We start from the raw sequence: 12,874 nt of genomic DNA, 5'->3' as shown, positions 1-12,874 counted from the left end.
GACATGATTACATACAGTAAACCATCTCATATCCCTTTTTTTTTGCATATTCCACACTACTGTTAGTAGTGTGTATGTGCAAAATTTGGGCGCTGTAGCTTGTAAAATAAAGGGTTAAATGGTGGAAAAAATTGGCGTGGGCTCCCGCGCAATTTTCTCCGCCAGAATGGTAAAGCCAGTGACTGAGGGCAGATATTAATAGCCTAGAGAGGGTCCATGGTTATTGGCCCCCCCCCTGGCTACAAACATCTGCCCCCAGCCACCCCAGAAAAGGCACATCTGGAAGATGCGCCTATTCTGGCACTTGGCCACTCTCTTCCCACTCCCGTGTAGCGGTGGGATATGGGGTAACGAAGGGTTAATGCCACCTTGCTATTGTAAGGTGACATTAAGCCAGATTAATAATGGAGAGGCGTCAATTATGTCACCTATCCATTATTACTCCAATAGTACGAAATGGTTAATAAAACACACACACATTATTACAAAGTATTTTAATGAAATAAAGACACAGGGTGTTGTAATATTTTATTATACTGGTAATCCACCTGAAAACCCTCGTTCTGTAACAAAGGAAAAATAATAAAACAACAATATCTTATACCTTCCGTCGCTCAGATCAAGTCCCACGAAGTAAATCCATCTGAAGGGGTTAAATCATTTTACAGTCAGGAGCTCTGCTAAAGCAGTGCTCGTGCCTGTAAAACCCCCGGGAATGAATGGATTGCAGGGGAATGACCTGTAGTTACCTTGAGTTGCGGTGATGCGCCCTCTGCTGGATGTCCTCATGAACTGGAGCCTTGGAAAAGTTCCCACGCTCGAGTTCATATGAGGACATCCAGCAGAGGGCGCCTCACCGCAACTCAAGGTAACTACAGGTCACCCTGCTTTCCATTCATTCCCGGGGGTTTTACAGGCACGAGCACTGCTTTAGCACAGCTCCTGGCTGCAAAATGATTTAACCCCTTCAGATGGATTTACTTCGTGGGACTTGATCTGAGCGACGGAAGGTATGAGATATTGTTGTTTTTTTATTTTTCCTTTGTTACAGAACGAGGGTTTTCAGGTGGGTTACCAGTATAATAAAATATTACAACACCCTGTGTCTTTATTTCATTAAAATACTTTTAAATAATGTGTGCGTGTTTTATTAACCATTTCGTACTATTGGATTAATAATCGATAGGTGTCATAATTGACGCCTCTCCATTATTAACCTGGCTTAATGTCACCTTACAATAGCAAGGTGACATTAACCCTTCATTACCCCATATCCCACCGCTACACGGGAGTGGGAAGAGAATGGCCAAGTGCCAGAATAGGCGCATCTTCCAGATGTGCCTTTTCTGGGGTGGCTGGGGGCAGATGTTTGTAGCCACAGGGGGGCCAATAACCATGGACCCTCTCTAGGCTATTAATATCTGCCCTCAGTCACTGGCTTTACCACTCTGGCGGAGAAAATTGCGCAGGAGCCCACGCCAATTTTTTCCGCCATTTAACCCTTTATTTTACAAGCTACAGCGCCCAAATTTTGCACATACACACTACTAATATTAGTAGTGTGGAATATGCAAAAAAAAAAGGGATATGAGATGGTTTACTGTATGTAACCATGTCTCATATCATGTCGGGTTTGGAAAGTAGAAGGAAAAAGCCGGCAATTGAATTACCGGCTTTTCACATATCTCGCGCTGAATTAAATATAAATAAAGCATATATATATATATATATAGATATATATATGTGTGTGTGTGTGTCTCAATTACATATATATATATATATATATATATATATATATATATATATATATATATACTGTATATATGTTTTAATGAACATTTGAGCACATAAATCAATTAGATGTCGGTTTTGCAAGCCTGCGAGAAAATATCGCAGTACGGATGCCATACGGATTACATACGGAGGATGCCATGCGCAAAATACGCTGCCACACCCTGCCTACGGATGACATACGGATCACTATTTTGGGAACATTTCTGCGTATTACGGCTGTAAAAAACGGAACGGATTTACATACGCTGAGTGTGAGGCCGGCCTAACACATCACTAGTATTTTGTTGCACCACCTCTGGCTTTTATAACAGCTTGCAGTCTCTGAGGCATGGACTTAATGAGTGTTGCGGCGCGCCCCCACACCGCCGCAGGGCCGAGGGGTACCCGGAGCCGGGCCTCTAGTTCTCAGTCTCGGGGTTGTCACGGTGGCTAGACCCGGTCCGTGGCCCTGTCCGTCAGTGGGGGACGTCCGGTGAAATAGGTGGTAGTAATGGTAGCGATGTAGCGGTGCAGTTGTGGGGTGTAAGTCGCGGTAAAGAACGAGGACACCAGGTTGCAGTCTCTTTACCTCTTTACTGGAGATCTCTGAGTCCTCAGTCCAGAACACGGTTCACCAGGCTGCGCAAGTCCGGCCGGTCCGATGGCACCTCCAGAGTTCTCCTCTCAGGTGGAAATCTGTGCCTTCCTTCTAGCGCTATGTGTTGTAGTCCTTCCCTGCTGTGCTCACGGAAAGTGACCCCACAACGGTTGTGTCTGTTTCTTAAGTTCCCTCACAACTCGATTTGATGTTCCTCTGTAATCCACCCCTTCCCTGTATTCAGGTTGGAATGGCACCCGTTTGTCAGGTAGGCCTGGAGTTCTTCCGGGACCCTAGAGTCGCCCCTCTCCCGCAATTGCCCCCCAAGACTTCATAGGCGATATGTGGTAGACAGCCAGCCTGAGACCGACTGCCCTGCCGCTGTTTGGAGTATGGCTTGAAGCTGTATTCTAATCCACTCCCTCGGCATTCCGGCCACCGGTATTGCGCCTCAGCAAGGTGCTGCCTCTTTCAGCACAACCCCTGCTGGTATTCTCCTTCTGCTTGATCTCGTTTCTCACTCAGCACAATCTGTCTCGCTTCTAGTCCTTTCCTGAGTCCCGCCGCTTCCAGGAGCTTGCGCGGACCCGTTACGTTCTTTCAATGCCAAGCCTCTGCCAGGATCCCACCCCTGGCAGAGACCCTACAGTCTCTCCCCTCACAACACCCCCTGCCACAGGGTGTTGCTCCGTTCAATCCCGTCAGCGTTCTCTCTAACTTCCTGCCTGACCCCCAGTTTACCCACTATGGTGGGGAGTGGCCTAATGAATAGCACCCTTAGCTCCCCCCGGAGGCCCTGCTGTGAAACATATTGGTGTCTGTGATACCTGATTGGAGGAACTCCTTCGGTGCCATCGAACGTACCATGGCTCCCCTTAGCGGCGAAGCCACAGCACTGCAACGACCAGGACTCTGGGGCGCTGCAAGTGTCACACAGGACTCTTCCTCAATCTGGCTCCAACTTTCTCTGATTGCTGTTGCCAGATCAGCTTTGCAGGTTGGAGCCTTGTCATGGACCATTTTCTTCAACTTCCACAAAAGATTTTCAATTGGATTGAGATCCGGACTATTTGCAGGCCATGACATTGACCTTATGTGTCTTTTTTCAAGGAATGTTTTCACAGTTTTTGCTCTATGGCAGGATGCATTATCATCTTGAAAAATGATTTCATCATCCCCAAACATTCTTTCAATTGATGGGATGAGAAAAGTGTCCAAAATATCAACATAAACTTGTGCATTTATTGAAGATGTAATGACAGCCATCTCCCCAGTGCCTTTACCTGACATGCAGCCCCTTACCATCAATGACTGGAAATTTGCATGTTCTCTTCAGGCAGTCATCTTGATAAATCTAATTGGAACGGCCCCCAATAAAAGTTCCTCCATGCTGCTGCTACTTCTGAACCTGTGATACATAGAGATAGAAGAGCAGGAATCCCTCGCATCTGTGTGCGCTTGGTATGGGAGACTCCATAGCTGCTAGTCTCTATCCACGAATTTACAGAAGACGTAAAATAATAGTCTGCAGAGGGGAAAATTGGTAGTAAGTACAAGACATAAGTAAAATACTGCTCAGTGTTGTACACAGTGGATTCTTATAGTGTGTAGTGATATTGTGCTTGTACGCTGATACAGCACCTGATGGCGCTATATAAATGGCAATAATGTGACAAGCGTTTTTGCTTCTCAGTCGTAATCTCTCCCCTCGTTGGACAGAGCCTCCCGTCTTATTACAACGGATGATTTTCTTGTTTGTGCTCCAAATTCTGCATTCTCTCCGCTCTGCCGACCCCGTCACTCAGCTTTTACCACTAATGACATTCATCACAAATAATCATCTTCCTAATGCCATATGTTCTGTTCAGAAAAATACTCAGCCACGCGCCATATTACTGCAGCAAGGTGCTCGGCAACTGGGCATCACTGGAATGGCCATGAATACGGGGGGGCTGCCTGTGACTGTATACAGAGGATGAGATATATGCAGAGGTAGCATCTATGACCTTATTGTTTTTATTAGTGCTCCAAAATATCGCATGGCGAATAAGCCTCCCTACCCCGGCATGCCAGAGCCGGTATGTCCCTATCCACAAGGAGAAAATTTACCCCTTAGATAGGACTCCAAAACATGAAGTCATTTTAGGGAAATTCTGCCTTATGTAACATTGCAAAGTACAGATCATGATTTCATCAAATCTCACGTGCGGCTATGGTTTATGTATTAATCTCTCATATTTAAAGTATCTATGTATGTATGCATCAATCTAAAGTCATCAGCAATAGTAAGTACACCCGCCTTAAATTCCGTGATTCTACATATCATGAGATAAGAAAATAAAAGGACTAGATATATTTTAAAATTAGGTAAATGCAAACTCCGACGAACAAAATCACATGACAAATTACACCGTGTCATTATTTAATTACCTAAAGGTTTAAGCCAAAATGCAGAAGAGGAGTATAAAAAAAAATAAGTACACCCTTACTGCTTCAATAGGCATTAAGAGGGCAAGTAACAGCCCGGTGCTGCTAATCATATGTCCACCAGCCGCTGTGAACACCTTTATAAGAGCAGAAGTTTTTTCAGTTTGCTGGTCTGGAGACTTCAGGTGTGTGTTATCATAATGTCTGTAAAGTGCTGTGGAATCAATGGCGCTGTATAGCCGAGTAAAATAAATAAACCTCACAATGCCAAGAAGTAAAGACATCAGTAATGTTATTAGGGAAGCAATTATTGGTGTCAATTAGTGATGAGCAAGCGTGCTCGGATTAAGGTGTTATCCAAGCATGCTCGTGTGCTAGCCGAGTGTCTTCGGTGTGCTCGAATAATATGTTTGAGTCCCGGCAGCTGCATGTCTCCATAAATAGTTTAAAAGGCCATTTCCAAATAAATTGGAGCCCATCATTGAACAGGGAGAATGATCATGAGTGGGAAACATTCCAGACTATTGACAATCTTGGCTGAAACTGGACCATGCAACAGGACAAGAATCTGAATCACACCAGCAAATCTACATCAGGAAGGCCGAAAAAAGGAAAGAAAAAGGATCAAGGAATTGTAATGGCCCAAAGTCCAGATCTCAACTCAGAACCACAAAAAGCTGTGCATAAGAGAATGCCCTTAGAAACATGATATATGCCTAGAGATAAACCAGAACTGACACGCACCATGTGATAATGTGCCATGACGTCCGCAAATGAAAAAAATATACAAAAGAAAAATAATGAGACCAGCTATGCAAATAGTACAGGCAGGACTGTGACAAGTTGTCCTATACCCAGCAAAGAATAAGACCGGAGGCCTGGGATGAAGTACGAGCATAAGGTGCATGAATAGCCCATTGGCACCGGTGATGGGCAAGACCAGAAGGGCATGTGTACCCTGAAGGAGGAGAGTGCGGGCAGCAGACACCCAACGCGTATAGGCATATATCATGTTTCTTTATATGAGTGAACTCATGGGACCAGGTGGGCTGGTTATTCTTTGCCATCACGCTGTCGTTTAGGCCATTTCTATTCATGGGCATGTGTATTTCACTCTGCTTGGGTTTGTGCGGGATTTTGGCCTCATTTTGGGCTCTTGTTATAATGGGGTTATGTTACATCCCCTCGTTTTAAATGTTTTTAAATGTGTTCTGCCTTTTTGCTTGTACAAATTGTTTAATAAAGCTGTGATTTTGTATTGATTTGGTGGTGACTCCCATTTTGTCAGGCCTACCTTTTTTCTTGTTATATTTTTCCTGGTAGTCTTTAGGCCTGGGTTGAGTCCCACTGACCGTGGTGCCCCCATTGTTCTTTCTTTGCTATACTGTGTTTATATGCGGTTGTTTTTGCCGGTATCTTCTGGGTATTGGCACACGGTTTGGCTATATTGGGTATTTATTATCTAGTATTGTGTATTTTTTGGTTATTATAAGTATGGATTTGGCGGCTAGAGAAGCTGCATGGAGTAGTCAGGCCAAGAATCTGTTTTCAGATGATATTTTGAGTATTATTGATAGCGGTTCTGGGACCGATGATTTTCATCAGGTGTCCAGGGAATTAATTAATCTTCATAAAGCATATGCCAAAACCTGGTGGAATTTAAAAACCCTGGAAGAGTATAAGCGAGTGGGCATTATCCCTAGGGGTCTTAGGGTACAAATATTCCCTGCCTGGGAGGTTGATGATGGGTTCCAAAAGACTTGGAAGTCTGGTCTGTCCAAATGTTCTTTCATTATTGTGGATATGTTGATTCAACATGATCAGGGGGTCTTGAGGTCCCTGAAGGATAAACTTCAGATATATGAGGGCAAATTGGATGGCTTTGACCGCAAATTGTTGGTGGAACCATTTCAGGGGCAGCTCAAGAGTACTCTAGATAGTTTTGAAAAAGAAATTACCACCAAGAAGAAACAGAAGTTTAAGAGGGATCAGATGGACTTTAAAAATGGTCGAGCCTTCAAGTGGACAGTGACACATAAGGGGAACAGGAGGTTTGGAAATGGGCCGGAGTAGGCTGAGAGTAATGTGGCCAACATGTCGGACATACCCTCCAGTGACGGTTTTTTATCGTCCGAACTGAGCGACATCGAAGGCGCAGGAGGGGGGGCCGGAGGAGGAGACGTATCCCAACAGAGGCGTGTCCGGAATCGCAAAGTATGGTCGCCTCGACACAAGAGGGAGACACGGCAGAACAGGAGACGTTAATACCAGATCCATTATGTACCACTGGTAAGTTGCAAATTATTAATTTGTCTGACTATGTCTTATCGGAACGTGAAACCATTTTGCTAGAAAAGGGTCTTTCTTTTTGCCCTACCAGTGGGCTTGATAAATTCACATTTATTAAAGATGTCTACCTGTTCTGCAGACAGCTTACTTTTAAATTGCTCTATCACCGTCCTTCGGCCCTAGATGAACTGCCCATGGCCGACAGACTTGTCTTGAGGGATCTCCTGGACATTCTGGATGAGGGCGATGAGTGCCAGCCCAGAAGAAAATTTACCGGAAGGCTTCCCTCACAAGCTACTCCCCCGTTTACCTTGTTCCCGGCGGTACAGAGATTCTTCAACGCTGTGTGTAGAGAGGTACATGATCTTAAGTTGGACCCAACTAGGGGGAGGAATATTAGCCAACAGGACCACGTTATTCTTTCTAAACTGGGTTCCAATCGGGATTTTGTTATCCGCGAAGCGGATAAGGGAGGCAACTTTGGCCGGTTGATCTTTACACACAAGAAGCCATGCGCCAATTGGGTAATACAGAGTGCTATCAAGTGCTTCCCTCAGATCCCACTTGTGTTTTCCAGGGTAAATTGAATCGTTTATTGGAGGCTGCATACACACGCAATATTATTAACAAACGTGAACGAGATTTTCTAACCAACCACCATCCCAAGACTCCCACCTTCTACATGCTCCCCAAGGTGCACAAATCTTTACAGGCCCCACCGGGTAGGCCTATAGTCTCTGGGATCGGTGGGTTACTTGAACGGCCGTGTGTTTATATTGATTTTTTTCTTCAGCCTCTAGTTGTGTCTCTCAAGTCTTATGTCAAGGATTCTACATTCCTTATTCTACAACTTCAGGACCTGGAGATTCCGCCAGGGGTGTGGCTTGTCACTCTTGATGTAGAGTCTCTTTACACGTGCATTGGACATGAATTGGGCATACGTGCTGCTTCGTATTTCCTGGACTCAAAGACCACGGGAGACAGAGGACACGATTCGTTCATTCTGGATTTGTTGCTGTTCGTTTTGGATCAGAATTATTTTATTTTTGATCGTGTCTTCTACAGGCAAGTAAGGGGCACCGCTATGGGGGCTCGCTGTGCCCCTTCGTACGCCAACCTCTTTTTGGGTTGGTGGGAGGCTACAAGGGTGTTTTGTTTGGAACATTTCTCTGAACATGTCATTAGGTGGTTCCGCTATATTGACGATGTTGTGTTTATCTGGACAGGCACTCTGGAACAGTGTAAGGAATTTGTGAGCATATTGAACGACAATCCTTGGAACATTCATCTCACATCACAATACTCCCAGACGGAAATTGAGTTCTTGGATCTAAGACTGCAGGTGAAGGGACAAAAAATTCTGACAACTCTATATCGGAAGCCCACGGCTACGGATAGCCTTCTACATTTCGCCAGCTTCCACCCTATGCATCTCAAAACAGGTATCCCAAAGGGCCAATTTTATAGAGTTAGGAGGAACTGCAGTGAGCATAAGGATTTTACCATACAATCCCGTGAGCTCACTGCACGTTTCCGGGAGAGGGGTTACCCCAAGCGGGTTATCTCCCGGGCTTTCTCTGCGGCCAATAACAGCAATAGGGAGGATCTTTTACAAAGCAGACCTAGGACCACTGAGAAACCGTTGGGAATAATTACAGTCTTTAACAATCAATGGCAAGATTTACAGGGGATCCTGTCTAAATATTGGGGTATTCTACAGAGTGAGTCGAAGCTTCTCCCCCATATTGCCCCCCAACCTAATCTGGTGGCCAGGAAGGCTAGAAGCTTTAGGGACCGTTTGAGCCACAGTCACTTTCAGCGACCGGTCACAATACTTTGTAGAGGGGGCAGACTGATGGGAACCTTCCCGTGTGGAAACTGTAGTATATGCCCTTTCACCAGTGGCGATGCAAAAATCATGGTGCCTTCTTTGTTTCCACAGACGCCCACTAAGGCCTACTTTCATTGTAGGTCCCGGAATCTGGTCTATGCGTTGGTGTGCCCATGCCCTAAAGTGTATGTGGGCCAAACCACACAGGAGCTCAGGAGACGCATACAGCAACATTTCTCCAATATTACCACGGCGAAAAGGGACAAGTCAAAGGGGAAAACCCTCACATCAGTGGCTGCGCATTACTTGGTTGAACATAACTCACAATGGGCTGGCACGAAGATTTTAGGACTTGAAGCAGTTCATATGAATATGAGGGGTGGAAATGTCACCCTTGAACTTCTAAAGTGGGAATCAAAGTGGATTTTTGATTTGAATTGTGTCATTCCTATAGGCATCAATGAAGACTTATTATTCACTGGTTTTTATAAACAATAAATTGCACAAACAACAGATGTGTGGACAGTTTGGCCAGTGAACCTCTTTGTGTTCTTTTGCCATACAACTGGTTCCCATCAGGTCCGATGGGGAATTTTTTGTACAAATTTGTTGTATTTTTTGTATATATATTTACTCATTATTATTATTTATCCTCCTTTTTTTTTTTTTGCAAGTTGGTAACTTGCTTAGAGCACTAACTGGCATTTTGCCAATAGTGCGCCTCAACTGCAGTTTGTTACACTGCTTTATTGGCACCTTGCCGGTTTCCTTATATATATTCTTGTCCATTTATTTTAATGCCAACATCTTTATATGCATGTTTGTCATGATTATTATAAAGATGTTTGGTGTTTTCTCCTATAGGAACTAGAGATCCGTATACATTAGGTTACTTTGGCAGGGGTGTTATTTAGGCGTATATTGTTCTAACTATATATCTGGGCCACAGTACATGCAGTTGGGCTCTTAACGTGTTTGGCTGAATCTATCAATATGTATAGTGCCCATTTTTGCTAAGTTTTCTATTTTTTTCTATTTATATGCCCTTTTTTGTCCCTGTATGGTCACACGCAGGGACTGCTGTCCTTTATGTATTATAACATCCACCTGTGTTTTTTCTTGCGCAAGCGCATTTGATACAATGCGCGTGCTGCCATGGCGACTATGAGCGGAGTATACACTTCCGCTCTGGGACGCCGGCGCATGCGCATTGGATACACGCCGGGCCCGGCGGGTACAATCGCCATTGTACTTACTCCATGCGGCGCATCTAGCCGCTTACACAGCTGCTTTTGGTAAGTTACCGCTCATTCCATATTTAAGCTAGAGGCAGGCCATGCAGGCACTACCCCTGACGAAGCCACCAGTGTGTGGCGACACGCGTTGGGTGTCTGCTGCCCGCACTCTCCTCCTTCAGGGTACACATGCCCTTCTGGTCTTGCCCATCACCGGTGCCAATGGGCTATTCGTGCACCTTATGCTCGTACTTCATCCCAGGCCTCCGGTCTTATTCTTTGGTGGGTATAGGACAACTTGTCACAGTCCTGCCTGTACTATTTGCATAGCCGGTCTCATTATTTTTCTTTTGTATATTTTTTTCATTTGCAGACGTCACGGCACATTATCACATGGTGCGTGTCAGTTCTGGTTTATCTCTAGGCATATATCATGTTTCTTTATATGAGTGATCTCATGGGACCAGGTGGGCTGGTTATTCTTTGCCATCACGCTGTCGTTTAGGCCATTTCTATTCATGGGCATGTGTATTTCACTCTGCTTGGGTTTGTGCAGGTTTTGGCCTCATTTTGGGCTCTTGTTATAATGGGGTTATGTTACATCCCCTCGTTTTAAATGTTTTTAAATGTGTTCTGCCTTTTTGCTTGTACAAATTGTTTAATAAAGCTGTGATTTTGTATTGATTTGGTGGTGACTCCCATTTTGTCAGGCCTACCTTTTTTCTTGTTACCATTATGGGGGACATTACTATAAGATAGAGAGATTACTACAAGAAGGGTACCATTATGGGAGACAGTACTATAAGATGGGATCAAGATGGATGACATTACCACAAGATGGGATAAGGATGGGTAACATTACTACGAGATGGGGACATTACTATTACATTATTACATTATATGGGCCATTATTACAAATTAGAGACCAGGATGGGGGACATTATTACAGGATTGGGGCCAGAATTACTATGTGGGTCTAATGGAAATGAAAACATTTCTTATAAATTAAAAAGAAATTCAGAATAAAAATATTTTCCCACTAAAAGTTATGTTTTATGTAAAAATGAAAACTTGTACCATAACACATGGTAAGCACCATGAAACACGTCAAAAATGGTACAAAATGTTCAAATAGTCACATAGAACAAAAAAGGGATCTCTATGGGGTTAAGGTCAGGAAAGTTTGCTGCCAAGCAAGCCCAGTGATACTGTTGTTTTTACACCAGGTATTGGTACTTTTGGCCGTGTGGACAGGTGCCAAGTCCTGCTGGAGAATGACATTTCCATCTCCAAAAAGCTTGTCGGCAGAGGAAAGCATGAAGTGCTCTAAAATATCCTGGTAGGCGGCTGCGCTGACTTTGGTCTTGATAAAACCCAGTGGACCTACACCAGCAGATGACATGGCTCCCCAAACCATCACTGATTGTGGAGACTTCACACCAGACCTCCAGCAGCTTGGATTGTGGCCTCTCCACTCTTCCTCCAGACTCTGGGACCTTGATTTCCAACTGAAATGCAACATTTACCTTCAATTGAAAATAACACCTTCGACCACTGACAACAGTCCGGTTCTTTTTCTCCTTGGCCCAGGTAAGACGCTTCTGACCTTGTCTATTGGTCATGAGTGGCTAACACAAGGAATGTGACACTTGTAGCCCATGTCCTGGACACGTCTGTGTGTGGTGGTTCTTGAAGCAATGACTCCAGCAGCAGTCCACTCCTTGTGAATCTCACCCACATTTTTGAATGGCCTTTTCTTAACAATCCTTTCAAGGCTGCGGTTATCCCGGTTGCTTGTGCGCCTTTCTCTACCACACTTTTTCCTTCCACTCAACTTTCCATTAATCTGCTTGGATACAGCACTGTGTGAACAGCCGGCTTCTTTAGCAATGACCTTTTGTGGCTTCCCCTCCTTGTGGAGTGTGTCAGTGACTGCCTTCTGGATGTCTGTCAGGTCAGCAGTCTTCCCCATGATTGTGGAGCTACTGAAACAGACTAAGGGACCTTTTTAAACCCTTAGTCCGGGGTCACACTAGCGAGTTTTACGGACGTAAGAGCGCAGAAAATACGTCCGTAAAATACGCATAACATCCGTATTTTTCACGCACCCATAGACTTTCATTGGCGTATTATTTGCGCAATACGCTGACAAACGCAGCATGCTGCGATTTTGTACGGCCGTAGAGTACCGTATAATACGGATCAGTAAAATACGGCTGATAGGAGCTGGGACGTAGGGAATCATTGTGCCGTGTGTTATGCGTATTATTTTACAGGCAGGAGCTGCGCTAAAGCACTCGCTCGTGCCTGTAACCCCCGGGGAATGAATGAAAGCTGAGTGATCTTTACTTACATTGAGTTGCGGTGAGGCGCCCTCTGGTGGATGAACTCATGAACTGGAGCCTTGGAAAAGTTCCCACGCTCGAGTTCATATGAGTTCATCCACCAGAGGGCGCCTCACCGCAACTCAATGTAAGTACAGATCACCCAGCTTTCCTTTCAGCACCCAGGGATTACAGACACGAGCGAGTGCATTAGCGCAGCTCCTGCCTGTAAAATAATTAACCCCTTCAGATGGATTACCTCGTGGGACCTGAGAGTTCATCAGAGGGTATGTATATTGTGCGTTTATTATTTTGCAGAGCGAGGGCCTGGAGATGGATTGAGAGAGCAATAAATTATTAAAACAACTGCTGTGCTTATTTCATTAAAATCCTTTGT

The sequence above is a fragment of the Ranitomeya variabilis genome, chromosome 4, assembly GCF_051348905.1.
Source record: "Ranitomeya variabilis isolate aRanVar5 chromosome 4, aRanVar5.hap1, whole genome shotgun sequence".
In the NCBI taxonomy this organism is placed as follows: Eukaryota; Metazoa; Chordata; class Amphibia; order Anura; family Dendrobatidae; genus Ranitomeya; species Ranitomeya variabilis.
Note: the sequence above shows the minus strand (reverse complement) of the source record.